Source organism: Stegodyphus dumicola, chromosome 4 (genome assembly GCF_044657685.1).
Source record: "Stegodyphus dumicola isolate Sdum_Otavi_A_Nest chromosome 4, ASM4465768v1".
Lineage (NCBI taxonomy): Eukaryota > Metazoa > Arthropoda > Arachnida > Araneae > Eresidae > Stegodyphus > Stegodyphus dumicola.
This window is the reverse complement of record NC_140771.1, coordinates 5,768,139-5,785,015: the sequence shown is the minus strand read 5'-3', so window position 1 is coordinate 5,785,015 and position 16,877 is coordinate 5,768,139. Positions and strand designations below refer to the sequence as shown.

Here is a 16,877-nt window from a genome sequence, read left to right as displayed (position 1 = left end):
AACCGCCTGCATTCTACTACAGATTCTATTACATACGTATATATATAATTATATTCATATCTTTATATATACTTCAGTTGCAAATGAAATGGCATTACTAAATCCAACATTATGGGAATTTTTATTAAATATGCTTCTAAGAAAACACCCAAAAAGTTTTTCTCATAATTTCCTTCATGAAAGACCTTTCCTTTTTAAGAAAAAACAGCCTTTATATACTACTATATTATTATTAATTTAAGCAATATACATACAACTTGCACATATAAGACAAGCAAATGCAACTAAATATTTTAGAATTTTATAGTTTTTTTAATGGAATAAATTTATCAAAGTTTTAAAATAACTATTCAGCACGAACTTTATTTTCGATATTTTAGGGCTTTAAAAAACTAAAAAATCTGACATATTCTTGCAATTTTCATTAAAACTAACGTGCTCTCGGAAATACAATAATTTCCTCAGTAATTTGCAATCATCAGCTTAATATTTCTAAAATTCACAATTTTTACAGCAATATTCTCGTTCTATTTCCTTCGGTTGTAAATAAATAAATGACCTGCAAGGACGTAAGTATACATTTTCCTTTCTTTTAATTTTTCTTATTTTTCTGAAATAATTTTAGAGAGATAAACGTATATAATAAACTCTTCTAAAATTTTTAAGACATTCTGTGTAGTATTTAGAATTATTAATCTACAAATATATAAATGTTTTCAAAGCAATGCTGAAAATTTCCGAATGACAGGCAATCAAACATTTGATTCATCTGGCTAAATACATTAAGGGGTATACAGCAACCCCTATACTGACAATGTTAAATGGATCATTTTCGATGTACCTTTTCTCAAAATCTGTTGTAGATACACGACTGAAATTTTTTGTGTAATTAAAGTATACCTATCTGATTATACTGAAATGAGCTTTTGAAACGTTTTGAATTTTAGAGTAATTTACAGAATATTTTGTTAGGCGTAGTAAAATTTAGCACTTTTCTGACACAAATTTTTTTTTTAATTTTTTTTTTTTTTTTTTTTTTTTTTTTTTAATTTACAGAATATTTTGTTAGGCATAGTAAAATTTAGCACTTTTCTGACACAAAATTTTTTTGTTAATTTTAGTTTATCACAAAAAGCTCATTTTAATAAATATTAGGAAACCTAATAAATAAGCCATAAAAATTTTAGATACCTGTGAGCAGTAGTTCCTGAGGAAAGGTACATCGAGTATAAAAAAAAATCACGTTTGGAGAAAAACACGTTTTTATGTAAAAATCCTCATTTATCAAAGCATTCGATGACAAATTAAAACTAGATTTTTTACAGTTCTAATTTTCATACAGATTAAAGAATAGTATTTTTAGAAAGATAAAAGTGTAGAGAATTTGGAAATGCAAAAATCCGATATCACCATTTTTTGAATACTCTTGGGCTCCAACAACCCTTAAAAGCATAAGCGAGCGGATATCTCCGATGTATTCTGTTAATTCCTAAAAGTTTATAAATTTTGCATGAATAAAAGCTATCTCAATTTACTAAAATAAAATAATAAGTTCGAAATTTGAAATTTTATACATTTAAAGAATAAAATATAAACAAACGCTTTTATAATACAGTGCTTTCATTTCCTACAAATTACACGGATTTAACAAAAAATAAAGTAAAATTTTAATTTTTTCCTTTGACAGCAGTAGTGCATTTCAAAAAGGTCAGCTCTCATAAAATAACAAATAAATTACTAAGCGAAGAAAACCAATCATATTATGTAATTTACCGTAGAGAAATTCAAAATATATTTCCCTTCGTTAATATTTTCCCTTATAACATGTAAAACTTTTCTAAAAGGCTACGGAAAACTCATAAGAATTCAAAACGGAAATAAACTTTTAAGCTAAGAAATTCAAGCAAGCTAAACAAGTTTACAGGCAAGTGTTATGACTCACACTACCTAGAGAGCAGCGGGGAGTTTTTCCTTCATAGTGCCCTACAGGTGTTCTCTCGATGCGCACCTCAGAGGAGGGAAAGCCGTATGAGGAATAGTTGCGAGATGGGCCGCAGACGATTGATTTAGGAGAACTGGGGGAACATCGTTAAGATATCACTCTAAAGAAGCGACACTCGCGCCACTTAGGCCTGTTGCTTTTGGTGCATCCAAAAAGTGGGAGGATAGAGCGCTCGAAAATAGGAAGAAATAAATAACATTAACTTTCATATTGCAATTTTATCTAATATTGTACACTGTTCGTCATTTCATTCACATTAAGTATATATATATATATATATATATATATAATGTTGTATGATCTTAAATTCACTTAGTGCGAAATCGAGTTATTCTACTACTTGCATACAGAGAGTGAAGAATGTTTGTTTGTCTTCTAATAACTCAGTCACTACTGCAGCTATCGTCACCAAACTTTCTACAATTCTTTTCTGGGTCCTGGAAAAGATCGACGTCCACTTTTCTCCAAAAAAAAAAGTAGCTAAAATCAGAGATATTAATTAAATCTCATAACAGAATGGCAACAGTCTCGATGAGATGAAAATCTGCTTTATTTCGAAAGTTGTTGCCACTGCTCGCTTTCAAATCCTAGAGTTTGTTAATAAAAAATTTCTAAGTTTTACGATGAAATAAAAACAGCATTGCCAAACATTAAATGCATTACTCCCGATTCCAAAAATTCGTAGAAAGCCATTTCGACTATTCCCATCTTCGTACGACTTTAATCAGCCGAAATATTAATTAAAAACTCTGGTAGCGCTAATTTTCGCACTCATTTTCCTGAGTGGCAACAGTTTCGCGCGTTGGAGATAAAAATGCTTAATTTCGAAAAGTGTTGCGACTGCTCGCTGTCAAAATCGTAGAATTTGTTAATCAAAAATTTGTAAGTTTTACAAAAATCTATACATATAGAGAAGAATGTCTGTTTGTGTGTTTGTTTGTTTGTTCGAGTTACAGATGTTTGATGAATTATGATAAATTTTTTGTTCCATTTAATGGACTGAAACTGAATAGTCTTTAATAAAAATTTAATGAAATCTTTTTAGTTTTTTTATCTCAAATGAACCAGGAGAACGAAACATATTTTCGAACCATATTAATCAACTTTTACGAAGCTTTAATTCGTTTTTCCCTGATGAATTCTGTATTGGAGTTTTAATAAAAAGAGATTAATTTTTATTTGTATAATTTTGTATATTTTTCCTTTCGCATTTTTATTTTTCGACATCGTTCTACTATGAATTCTCTCTTTAATTGGATTAGATCTGATATTTTGTTAAACCTCTTGTACACTGTTGCAATTATTATATTGTAGAGAAACTGTCTTGCTTTTATTCGAATTTACTAATTATTTTAGATGCTTTAAGTTTATATATACATAAAGAAATTTAATAGGTGGCAAAAATTAAAAACAAAATTTTTAAACCCGCCTTGCGCTATAGCTGCAGAATTGAAGTAAAATATACTTAAAGCGTTTAAAGTTAAAAGCAAATTGGAGTCAAAGCAAGCAATTCCGCAACAATATTAATAATTGCATCCTTGTAAAAGGGGTTAAACACGAAATCTAAGCAATTCAATATAAAAATGATCATACTAACTAGTGCAAACTCGAAAACTAAAAATGCAAAAAAGGAAAATATATGCAAGATAATAAATATATAAAAATTAATCTCCCTTTATTGAAACTTCAATTCAGAACTCATGAAGGGAAAATTAATTAAAGCTTCATAAAAGTTGATTAATACGCTTCGAAAACGTGTTTCGTTCTCCCGGTCAATTTGAGTTCAAAAATACGAAAAAAGAAACAAATTTACATTACATTAAAACTCATATAAAACCGAAAAAGGTGAATCTCGAATGTAACAGGATTTTCCCTACATGCCTTCGAAACACTTGGAAAAAAAAAAAAAAAAACATTGTTTAAATTTGACTCAAAAAAAAAAAAAAAAAAACTTTATATATTGCAAAACGATCATTCAAAAAAAGATTAGTCTAAAAACATTATATGCAAATCCGAAATTCAAAATCAAATATACAGAGCGATCGCAATACAAATATACTTTAAACCAAATAGTCATTTAAACAATAATCTAAAAATGAGCGGTTCCCGATTATGCTTAACTCAATTTTTAATCCCAAGAAAACGAAATACTTTCCATAAAGATTGCATGAATATATATTATAATAGCAATGTATTATTAATTATACATTTAAGGGTTTCATGGCCAAAAAAGACTTTGAAACTTGAAATAGCAACTTGACTTTTTTTATATAAAAAAACTTCACATTTTCACTATGTTTACGATAATTAAATAAAACAACACTAAAAAAACTGTGACAAGAATTATTTAATGTTAGTTTTATATAGTCATATTTGTTTTAATCATTTCGCTTAAGTATAAAATAATATCCTCCATGCCTATAATTTTCTTAAGTCATTTCTTTAAAATCTAGTGCTTAAAAAACTTGAATAAAATGCAAAAATTCTGGACCCACTTCAGAAAAGGCTATTGTATAGTTGGATACACTCTAGTTGGACATGTGTTTTAAAAAGTTGTAATGACCTTTGACACGAATTTATAGACATAATGTATCTCGAAAAAAGATACAAAATGTTACGAAAATATTTTCAGCACTGGATAAGAGGGTTTCGTAAATATGAAATATAATTTTTATATGTGCTCCATGAAAATTAAATTAGCAAACTATCTATTATATTATGATACGTTGTCGAGACATTAGGTGTTTTTTGAAAGTAGGAGAGATTAAAAATGAGCAATGCCCTCGCAATGAACAATGAACTTGTAGCTTGGTTTTTTGTTACACGGTTCGCAATTTATAAGTTCATAGTTCAGCACACAGTTTGTGAATTCATTTTATGGTACATAGTGTTGAATGCAACAACTAAATGCGTTGAATCACTTTTCAGATTTTGCCACCAAATATTATCGCCCTGTCTTACATTTAAAGAAATTAAATGATGAATTCATTTTACTACTATGCAATTCAAGTAAAACAGTTCTCAAAATGATACCTAACAAATTTAATAGTGATTAAAAATGTAAAATAAATTATACGAAAAATCTTGAGTCCTACAAATACAAAACTTATGAGTATGATAACATAAATGAAAATTAAGCGTCAAATTAAAAATATTATTTCAGTTACCTTTTAATAAACAAAATTCTGTCAGTAAATATACCTCCTTATTAAACTCTTAACACAGTTTGTAGTTAAATAGTTACATAATTAAGACAGTTCCAAATAAATAACTATGAAAGATAGAAGAACTTTCATTTAAATATTAAAATCTTTTTCAAAACATTGTTCTTTTAACTACACACTCTCGACATGGGGAAAAAACATCATTCGTGTTTGAAAAATATAAAGTAACGAAGAAAAGTGTGTAATAAATCCAGTTATTAAAAACATTCAGTCATAAGATAAATGAAAACAAAAAAGAATATTGAACTAGACTTATCTCTATTTAATTTGCTGGGGTGGCACGTCGAAAGAAACTTTAAATTAAAAACGTACATCATGAAATTTGAGATCACAAACAATGGTTCCTATTATCTTCAGTAAAATGCTTCATGAATTTTTAATATACGACTCTGAAAATGACACTTTTGATTACTCTCAATAAAATAAAATATTTGGACCTATTTTTTTTTTTTTGCCGCTCATATCGCTCGGAGAGAAAAATACTTGAAATGACACAGGAGAAAAAAGCACAGAAAAATGACACAAAGGGGAAAAAATCACTTCTTTTGTTGGGTGAAATTGGAACTCAACAAAAAAATACCATTTTCCTCCAGACTTTTTATCAAAAAGATGAAAGACACACATATTTTGTTTTCAAAAATTTAATTCTTTCTCTCTTAAATTTTTGAATTCCTAAATTAGATTCTTAAATTTCTGAATATGTATAGTTTTCTTGTTAGAACTCAAAATATAGTAAAGAAGAAACTAATAACTAAATTCTATCTTTTACAGCTAGAAGCTACGTGATTATTATTTATATGTTATGAGAGCTCACTGATATTGAAAATTTTGTAACTCTAAGATTAAATAACGTTTTAAACAAAACAAAGTAAAGAAAGTAAACATTGTTAGTTAAAAAAGCGCGAATATTAAGATTTTTATTCCCGTTTTCGTCTCTGATATATTAATAAATAATTCATCGCATATTCTTTTGTTCTTCTACTCTTCAGAGTCATTAGGATTTTTGAACAATTTGAAATTAGGGAACACACTCACCAAATCCCGGTGGTGAAAAATCATTCCCCACCAACTTTTAGTTCGGGCGCCACTGTGACTAAATTAGAATTTTCCAATGTTAGGAACTTGAAGAAATGAGCAACGCCCTTTCCGGGACTCAAACATGGAACTCTAGAATGCGCACCTAGTGTGCTACACCACGAAAGCATGAAAAAAGAAGGAAGAAAATGCCTTATAACACTACTCCATTTTAAATATTGTACCAGAGTACATTTAAGTAGATTTAGTTTTAATTATACAGTAAGAGAAATTCGAAAAGCACTTGCTTCTGCCTTTCATTTTTACTTTCTTGTACGATCTAAAGGAAATACGGTAATCGCAAAAAATTTCAGGTATCTCATTTCCACAGAAACATCCATTATGACCGTTCCGGAATTCATTTGGACGACTTTCTTTTTGCGTGACTGTACGTGCGGACAGAATAAAACACTTTCATTTCAAAAACATATTGCAAAATGGATTCAAAGTGCTTTTTTCGTGACATCTGTATGTATGTATGTATGTACCTACGCACATATCTCCCATAGCTCAAAGTAGCTCAACAGCAGCCGAGAGGGAAAGTCGCTGAACATTGTAGTTCGGTCCGAGGTTCAAATCCCGCGAATACGAGCAAGTTTCCCTTAAAAAGGTCCTCCACGAAGGCGTCCCTTCCTTTAAACAGATAGCCTGCAAGGCTTTGCCGTAATCACATAAATCAAACCTGATTAGCCGCAGAAGGTTGAAATTTTGCATCTGAGACTGTTACATCTATATAGTTGTGCACATCCCTTTTTTATTGCAAACGGCAGCACCATACATACACTGGTGTGCAAAAATTAAAAACGAAGTCGAAAAATTAGCATATCAGCTGAACGAAGAAACAGAGCGGACAGAAAGACCAATCAGGAGTAAGTAAGGTGATGTACGGTAGCACATGCGCGGATATGCAGGTAGACGTAACGGGGGAGTGTCTGAGTAGTATAAAGCATGTTGTCGGTGTAAGATCAGTATTTCTGGCAAAGAGATAGCACGCCGTATAGCAGTTAAAATCACACCGAGTTGCTGCCTCAGCGAGAAATGGCGAATAATCAATCTGTTAGACGACATTTGGATGCTTTTACTCGAGGTCGAATCATTGGGAAGTTGGAGGAAGGCCGCAGTGTGACAAGTGTGGCTGCAGAGTTCGGAATTGCTCACAGCATCGTTTCACGACTTTGGAGACAATTTCAAACTACAGGAACAGCTATCCGGGGGTTTAGTAGTGGTCGTCCACGAGGAACCACACCCTCAGATGACCGGTATATTGCCTTACAGGCCAAAAGAAACAGACGGCAGACAGCGGGAGAAATCACTAGACACGCGACACAGGCGACTGGACGACCGATATCGCGTTTTACCGTGGCCAGAAGACTGCACGGTGGTGGTCTGTTTGCACGACGCCCTGTACGGTGTGTACCTCTAACGCCTGCCCATCGGAGAAGGCGTTCTCTGTGGTGCCGGGAACACCGGAATTGGAGAGACAATGAATGGGGACGAGTACTCTTTACAGAGGAGAGCAGATTCAGTTTGAGTAGCGATTCTCATCGCATACTCATCTGGAGAGAGCGGGGAAGCCGCAATCATCCCTCGAACATCATTGAGAGGGACAGGTATGGAGGTGGAGGCGTTCTCGTTTGGGGAGGCATCATGCTTGGTAGTCGTACAGAACTTCACATCTTCGACGCAGGTTCAGTCAACGGGACCCGTTATCGTAACGAGATTCTTCTTCCATATGTGCGTCTTTTTAGAGGCCCTATGGGTCCGCAGTTCCTTTTCATGGACGACAATGCACCGTGTCATCGCACAGTAGCTGCCGAACAGCTCTTAGAGAGTGAGGATATTGAACGTATGGATCGGCCGGCACGATCTCCGGATCTCAATCCCATCGAGCATGTATGGGATTTTCTAGGCAGACGCTTGGCAGCTCGTACCTTATCACCAGTAACGATTCCGGAGCTTCGATTGGCGCTGCAACACGAATGGGCAGCAATGCCTCAACAACTCATTGACACCCTCATTCTCAGCATGGGCAGACGCTGTGAAACCTGCCTAGCAGTCAGGGGAGATCCTATCTCCTATTAAAGACCGGATGTTTCTTGTTGGACACCCATCACAGGGATGTTTCGGCCTTCAGTCGCATTGCGCTCCATGCTACTTTTCAATAAAGCTTCTTTTTATCCCTCTGATTTCTCTTTTAGTAAGTGTTGCTTACATTACTCATGTCCTTACGTATTGGGGATCTTACGGTATTAAATGTGTTGATTTGGAAAGCTTTTGTACAAGGTTTTATTGAAAAAACCGTCTCGTCCTTAATTTTTGCACACCAGTGTATTATATATGTATATACACACACCCTACCCACCTTAAAGTCCTTTCCCGGCCTTTATTTTCTCTGTCGTTGATCGTAATCATATCACAGAAATATTTTAAATGACGAAAGTATACACGTTTTTGCAATTCCAAATTTTAAAAAAAATTAATTTTGGACAAATGATGAAATCCAAGTTTTAATGCGGTCTCTCGGCTCGTATATTTATATTTGGGAAAGTTTTTTTTTTTTTTTTTTTTTTTTTTTTTTTCGTTAAGGAAATAAAGTGTAAGAAGTTTGGCACCCGCACGACAAAAATTTTCCAGGATATTTAATTTCAAAATTTGCATTTTTTTAAGTCATTTTCAACTTGCCTCGAGGAATTGGTTAATTAAGTTAGAGCAATTCGGAGAAATAAATTTAAATGAATGCAAGCAAAAAGTTCGTATAATTTAATCCGCAGTACAAAGAAATTCATGTGATATCCATATCAAATTTTGTTTCCATATATAAAATACGAGTTCCTATAATGGCTTCGTTAAAGTTCATTGTTATCTCCATTCCTATTCCGTTAAATGTAGTAACTTCGGTTGAAAATTAATTAAATTTTTATACATGTCTAAGAACAGGGTTGCCTCAATAAAGGACTTCCTAAGGGAAACTGATTCCCATTTTTCCCCATTACATATGAGAGTCTTCCACCCCTCTTCCCCTACCATCAATCTCTCAAGAAGTCTTCGGCTCGCTATATAGAGTGCCCTTATGCCGCAAAAGACACTATACATTTACAAACATCAATGCCTTCTCCGGAACTCGAACCCGGGCCATTCGATACAGTAATAAGCTCCTTTAACGACTATACCGTCTGGGCAGCCCAATAGTTCTCGCGGGGCTAGCCTTAAATGTGCCCTAAAGAGCGATGCCGTGTTTAATAAGAAGATCCTACCATTGATTAGACATATATTGATAAATACGTATAGACATACATACCCTCGATTAGACATATATAATGATAAATACTCTCTATGCGACCATGCGGTCGCAGCGAGAGTAAGACAGTATAAGAAAGGATCTCTTTCGACGATACGAGCAATGTATAATCCTCAGCCATGGAAATTTCGGCAAGGAACCAGTGTTGCCAGAAAGTTTTCTACTAAAGTAGCAAAAGCAGATTAAAAAAGTCGCAAAAAATCGCAAATGAAAAGTCAAAATACGTGATTTTGTGACGTCATAGTTATGCAGGCTCACATGACCTCTGACGTCATCACAAATTTATCGTCTATTGGTTTTGCAATTTACAGACTGTATTCGATTCTCAAAGTCTTTTTAATTACGTATCTTAGCTTTAACGAAAAATATTAAAACTATATAGCTCATTTTCAGTTGTTTTGATATACATTTCTTTTTTAATTAATTCTCATTTAATTTAGATTTTAATTTTTAAATTAATTTTCAGATATCCATTCTTAAGAGATTCCTCACATTTAGACTGTTAGCGCTTCCGTATTAAATTTTTTGAGTTGGCAATTAATTTTTTAATTCATGATTTCTTGGTTTCATTGTGAACATTTTAATTTAGTAATGCTTTTCAGTGAGTTTTTCGTTCTGTGTGCTTCAGATTCTGATTACTTAAAAAAAGCCTCGTTCTTTCACTGTTAAATTTATTTTTGTTGTTATTTAGAAAAATGCCGTTGCTTTGATTTTCATGTCATTTCCGTTGCTTAGTTCTTAGCAATATTATAATGAAGAGTGTGAATTTAATTAATTTCTCTGTTTGGGCACCCGATATATGGCGCGCAAGCTGCAACTTCTTTGGTTCGATTCATTATCACCATAGAACTGAGGGGGAGGGAACTGACTTAAAAAACAAAATGCACGGGGGTGAGAGAGGGTGGTGAGAGGTCCCGAAGCATTTTCGTTTTCTTTTTACTTTTTTTCATTTCTCTTACCCCTTTCTCGTTATAGCAGCATCAGGCTGTGCAGCCTTGAAAAGAAAAGCCCATATCTAATAAAATTGCCAGCCGTCAACTTCTAGTTAAGCCTAAATAGACTATTTTTAATTGATAAATTATTTTAAAATGAAAGCATTTTACGATATATTAAAAAATCTTTGAAGTCTCAAAAAAAAAGCATAGAAAATGATGGATGTCGCAAAAATTTTGCAAAATCGCAAATACTAAAATTTTAGTAGCATAAGTTTGTTAAAAGTCGATTGCACAATTTGGCAACACTGCAAGGAACCCCGTGGCTACACCCTAACTGAGTCCTCTGCTGTCTTCTTGTAGTTCTCATTCTTCAAAAAATTCTTGGGCGTTTTAACGGTGTCAAGCCATTTTGGCGTCCTGAGAGGCCCAAACTCCCTGAACCAAGCCGTGGTAGACTTGGGGCCAGGGTAGACCAAGATCTTGTTTCATTAACAGGTGTTTCTTTATGTCATATATGCTTAAGGAGATTGAACCACTCTGGCTAAACAGATAGAGTCCTTTCCGGAAGAAACACTCTTGCTTGAGGGCTTTGTCTCGTTAGAATCTTACTTGTATTACGCTGGAATACATCCAAAGTTTTCAAAAGCCTCTTTGTGAACGAATTCCAAATCATTGTAGCTGTTCGTAATAACCTTTGGTCTTTTCTTCGCACACGTGGCGGGCTGGTGTTAAGGAAACGGTAACACTATTTTAAATTGAACAGATTACGCATATCGAATTTGGTAAACGATTTAATAATTCTTCTTTTATCTCAACATAAAGAATGTAATGTTTATTATTTTCTCTTGCAAGGAAAATGCGAAGAAATTTCAAACTACAAACGACTTAAAAGCTTCTTCTTGAAGATTTTGAAAAAAATGTTTGCCCACACTGAAAAAATAATTATTAAAAATCAGTAATTTAAAAATTTATTTCTTTTTTATTCAACCCAAATCATCGAAAGTTTGATTAAATAGTGTTTTGAAATATATCTGCCGGGTGAACTAGAGTCACCAATAATATCGTTTTTAGGAACCATTTTAACTACCTGAAAACGATATTATTAAATAAAACTCCTAAAAACTCAGTTAACGCAGTATAGATTTAAAGGTTTCAGACTGCACACTATTTTTGTATTAAAATGAGAGGAAATAATTATGATGTAAATATATTATTACGTTTTAATAGAAGTACGTAAGAAGTAGTTTTGTTTATGATTGCACATTTGAGATTCTGAATTTGATAAATTACGATGACTCATGAGAGAATGAATTTATCACAACCATGTGAATCTCAGTTACAAAATAATGACTCAACAAGTTTCGGGTTTAAATCGAGGAAATTTAAACATTAAGGCAGAAAAAGTAGTTTTTACTTCCCTGGTACGAAGTAAAGTAAATATTGTAATCGCAAAAAATTTCGGGTATCGTATTACAACGAAAATATCCATTTTGACCACTCTCGATTCCATTTGAACGATGTTTTTGCTTTACATATGTACGCGCAGAATAAAGGAAAATTCTTTTTTCCCAAAACCGACAAAAAAAATGGATTTAAAATGGATACAGAAAACTTTTCGTGATGTTTGTACGTACGTATGTACGTATCTCGCCTAACTTGAAAACTAGTACCCCCAGAACGTTAAAATTTTGTATACGGGTCTGCTCAAACATGTAGATTTGCAACTCCCTTTTTAGCTGCAACCGGCTTCACCAAAAGCATATAAATATATTATAAATATATTATATTTATATGTATATTTATATGTATATTATATGTATATTTATATACTTTATTCTATACATATGTAACCACTCTGTTACCCGGCTCGGTGAGCTAAGTTCTTTTATTCTTATATATTCGCAAATTGCGCGTTTTTGGCTTTAAAAAAGTGATTGAATTATTTTAGTCTTATGTTTCGGTTAAGGTTTTGATGCCTTTAGTTAATTTTCATGGAATTATCAACAATTGAAAAGTTTTTCAAGTTCCGCTAAGCCAACGACGTCGCTATTTGTTTACATTTGAAACTTCGTAGTACAGTGAATTAAGTCAGTTTCTAAAGCAACTTCAGTGTCTTTTTGCCGAGTGGGACCCAAAGTTTTGTGCACCGAAAAACCTGTCTGTCTGTAGAAAAAAATGTTGTGTTGGTGGTCGAGAAAATACAAAATTTAACTGAACTCTTTTGCCTATTTTAAACGCCTTGTAAGAAATCTATTTAATCTTCCTACTTCACGTATTTCGCGTACTGGAAAAATAGAAAGCATTACCTTCTAAGAACAATATTTGCTGTAAGCCTCGTGCGCAAGCGATTAAATGAAATAAATTGACAGCTACATCTTGAATAACGAAATCTTTTATTTATAAGTAAATGCAAAAGTTTTTGTGTAGCCTTAATTAACAATAAATACTAAATTATAGCGTTATTTTCTACATATATTTCTGCCATCTATGAAAAGAGCATTTTAAATATAAGATTTTATGCTCTATATCTTTACTTTATGGGGTAATAATTCTTACACTAATAAGTCTGGCGTAAATTCTCAACTGCAAAATATTTCAATTGATAACTTGAGATCTGAAAATAATGCAAACCAATCGATTACAGATCAAAATGCAATTTGTTTTCGTACTATGATTTTTGTGTTTTTAATTTTAAAGGGATCCAAATTCTTAGACCCAAATGGCTATTAATCTCAAAACGGCAATTTGTGTCGTTTCACTTTTCAATCTGCTGCCACCAAATACAATCGCCAAATATTATATTTAAAGAAACTAAATAATGAAGAATTTTTATGAATGTTTCTCACACTGGGGGAAAAACAATGGTACCTAGAGCCATCCAGTTTTGAATAACACAGTCCCCCAACCGAACATGGGCACCTGCAGGCCCGAATTTTGATTTTCGAAATTGTTTTATTATCTATTTCAAATTTTGAAAATCTTTAACGAATGTTTGATTAAGAAACTCAACTATTTCAAAGCGAGCCATGGCAACACTGTACGGAAAAAAAAAAAACGCTCTTATCTGCAGCGCGCGAGACTGTGCATAGGAAACTCTAAAGATATGCTCATTTTAAAATTATTTTGCGATATTGCTGTTGAACTAAATTTTATGGTTTAAGTGCGAAGAAGATCATATTTCATAAATAAAGGTAACACACAAAACATTAAAAAAACGCCCTTTGGGGCATAATATAAAATCTGAAAGCTTTCAGATTTCCTTTTTTAATATTATTTTTAAATTGTTAAAACTTTAATATATTTGGAGTGTAGAACTGCCTAAGTTTTCAGAATGCAATTTTTTTAAACACCTGGAGGGAAAAGTTTATAATTTTCAGCCAACGCCTTTCATGTACTTGCAAAGTAAAAAATATTACCACTTGGGAGAAACATTTGTCACAATCATCGTGCGCAAGCGATGCAATGAAATAAATGCACAACTACATCCTCGAGATTAAGTCTTTTCTTTAATAAGTTACCGCCCACGTCTCCACGTGATGTTAATTACGATAAAATAATATCATAGTAATTTTTTCATACTATTCGCTTTACCGTTTTGAACAATACAGTATTTTCTTCAAGTTATTTCCTACATATTAGAATAAGCTACATTAACGACATGGGTGCAAGAAAAAGATAAAATGATTTTAATGAAAAGATCAAAAAAAGCATATCTGTAAAACTGCGACGTTATAAAAATGGAATAGACGAAATAAAAATCCTTGCTAATTCTTTCAAAGATTATTTCCTTTGCGCATAAAAATATTTTCTTCTTTTAAATTGGACAAAGTATTAAACATTCTTTATTAATTTAGCGAAAGATCAAAGCTTGTGGAAGTTTGTAAAGCATTTCAAGTTTTCATTGTGGGGGTGGAAGAAAATTCCTCACCTGAATCATAAAAAAATACGCTAGGATTATAATCGTAATTATTCAGAATATGTGCTAACGCACGGAAAACAGCTGAATAGTCATTAAAAAAATTTTAATGAGCCCTTTAATATACACGAAGTATTATAATAAAATTTACTTCGATAACATTACTCCATTTACTCTGCTATGAATATTTATTTATCAGAACAAGTAAATGACTCAGATTGAATAGATTTCTTTGTAATTTACCTAAAATAAAAATTTACATATGCAATTTCTATAATAATGTTTTGGATAGCAGTAAGCATTACAGGGTCCTGTTTAGTTTTACTAACAGTTATATTAATTTTTGAACCTTTCCTGCATTTTCTTATTTCATTTCGCATTTCTTCGCCAGGATTCAAATGAAGTAGTGAAGTATTTAAACGATTGAAACGAAAAGGTGAGACACAGCGTGATTTCGCTAGGGAAGCGCACGTTTTTTATTATGTCCACCAGCTGTTAATCTTAGTAGCGCCTACGAATTTTGGCCATCTAGTTAGTATATCGCCGGAGTAGGTTTCCGAGTCAGCCTCTTAGGTTTTTAACTTGAACTGTGTAGTCTTGTACTATTTTTATCTTTAAAATTATCGTTAAGTTTTAGAGACATCAGGTATTTTTTTTTTGAAGCAAAAGAGATGAAAATTGAGCAATGCCCTCGCCGGGACTCGAACCATGGACCTCTCGAATACGCGTCGAGCGTGCTGACCACTGCACCACGAAGGTATGCTAAGAAGGCGGGAGAAATACTTTATATACTCCCCTTTTTAAATGGAGACTGGGGTTTCGGGGACCCAATCGCCAAATCCTGGTGGCGGAGAATCATCATCCCCCCCCTATTTTTAGTTCAGGCGTCACTTGTAGAGAACTGCTGTTCCTTCCATTTGCCTTTGGAAACATTAACAAATCCTGAATGGAAGCAGGGAGCTTACCCAAACTATGCTCGTGAGTGTGTAGGACACCAAGAAGAAGGGTTAATTTTACCCTTTATTTTTCACAGCGTAGAGCCGCTCTCGCACTTCGGGGTACAGAGACCAGCACTTACGATCTAAAACGTAGAAAATAAGAAGTAAACTAACCTAACTCAATAAGAACTAAACATAGATGCTTTACAGAGACTACACTGTAAAAAAAAATCTGTAAAGTTACTAAGAAAACTCATGGAAACTGGGATGCCATGGGTTATTTGAGTAACAGAAACAGGTGTTTTCTTTGTAACATTACAAGAGTTTTGCCTGTAATGGTTACAGATCTTTTTCTTGTAATATCACAGCATATAGTTATGTAAGTAGAACATATTTTTCTCATGTAAATTCCCAAACGATATATCTGTAATGGTTACAGATTATTTGCGTGTAATATTACAGCAAATAATTATGTAAAAAGAACATGTTTTTCTCATGTAAAATCCCAAACGATATATCTGTAATGGTTACAGATTATTTGCGTGTAATATTACAGCAAATAATTATGTAGAAAGAACATGTTTTTCTCATGTAAAATCTCAACAGATATATCTGTAACCGTTACAGGTTATTTACTTGTATTATTATAGCAAGTTATTATGTGAGTAGAAGATACTTTTCTTACGTAAAATTCCAATGGTTGTATCTGTAAAGGTTTCAGATTATTTCCTTCTAATATCCCATTAAGTAATTATGTGTGTAGAATATATTTTTCATAGATAATACTAAAGGATATGTTTATAAAAGTAGTAGATTTTTTTTTGTCTAAAATGATGCTTATTATAATAAAATATATTGAAATCAAGATGTTTTGAGTAAAACAATATCTGCATGTGTATATCATTATACAGATATATGCAAGTGAAGCAATAATAGTTTGGCTTTTTAAATTAGTCAATTTGACCTCAGAATAGCATTAATTTAAAAGATGCGCTTTCAACAGCAATATTCGTTTTTTCAAAAAGTAACATTAGTCTGTTGCAGAGTATTTTTGTTTTATGAAGAGAAACTTATGTCTGATATTATTGAAAGGCCTTTCATATTATCATTTTGATTAATTTAAAAGTTCAAATTGATATGCTACTCCTTATATTTGCCCTGTAAAATAGCTGAAAAAAATAGTGTTTTATTTGCATGTTTTAGTGTCAGTTAATAAGATATGTTCTAGAACTTTCTTTTTAGTAATTTTAGCTAAAATAGACACATGTTGCTTTAGATTTAACTTATATGTTGCATGTTGATATGATCATATTATTACAGTAAAAGACATTTTGTGAAGTATTTCTATGAAGAACTCAGAACAGCTGTTCTTCATATTTCAAAAATATATTCTCTCCTTCTAAAAAATGACATTTTCAGTAAATTAAAGAATTCAACATAGCAATGAACTTCATTTTGTTACTACAAGGAATTCAAAATTTTGTTCATAC

At 32.5% G+C, this 16,877-nt stretch overlaps 1 protein-coding gene across 4 annotated transcripts in view; it reads right to left on the bottom strand.

Annotated features, from left to right (window-relative positions):
* The window catches only part of LOC118182375 (uncharacterized), a 411,384-nt gene that overhangs the window by 319,596 nt on the left and 74,911 nt on the right, over positions 1 to 16,877 (bottom strand). The window contains exon 1 of one of the 4 annotated variants that reach the window (XM_085814498.1): positions 1,948 to 2,045. The exons of the other annotated variants lie outside the window; for them this stretch is intronic. The gene's annotated coding sequence lies outside the window, so the exon portion shown is untranslated. Of the gene's footprint in view, positions 1 to 1,947; positions 2,046 to 16,877 lie in introns of those variants that run through there. 4 annotated transcript variants of the gene reach the window in all.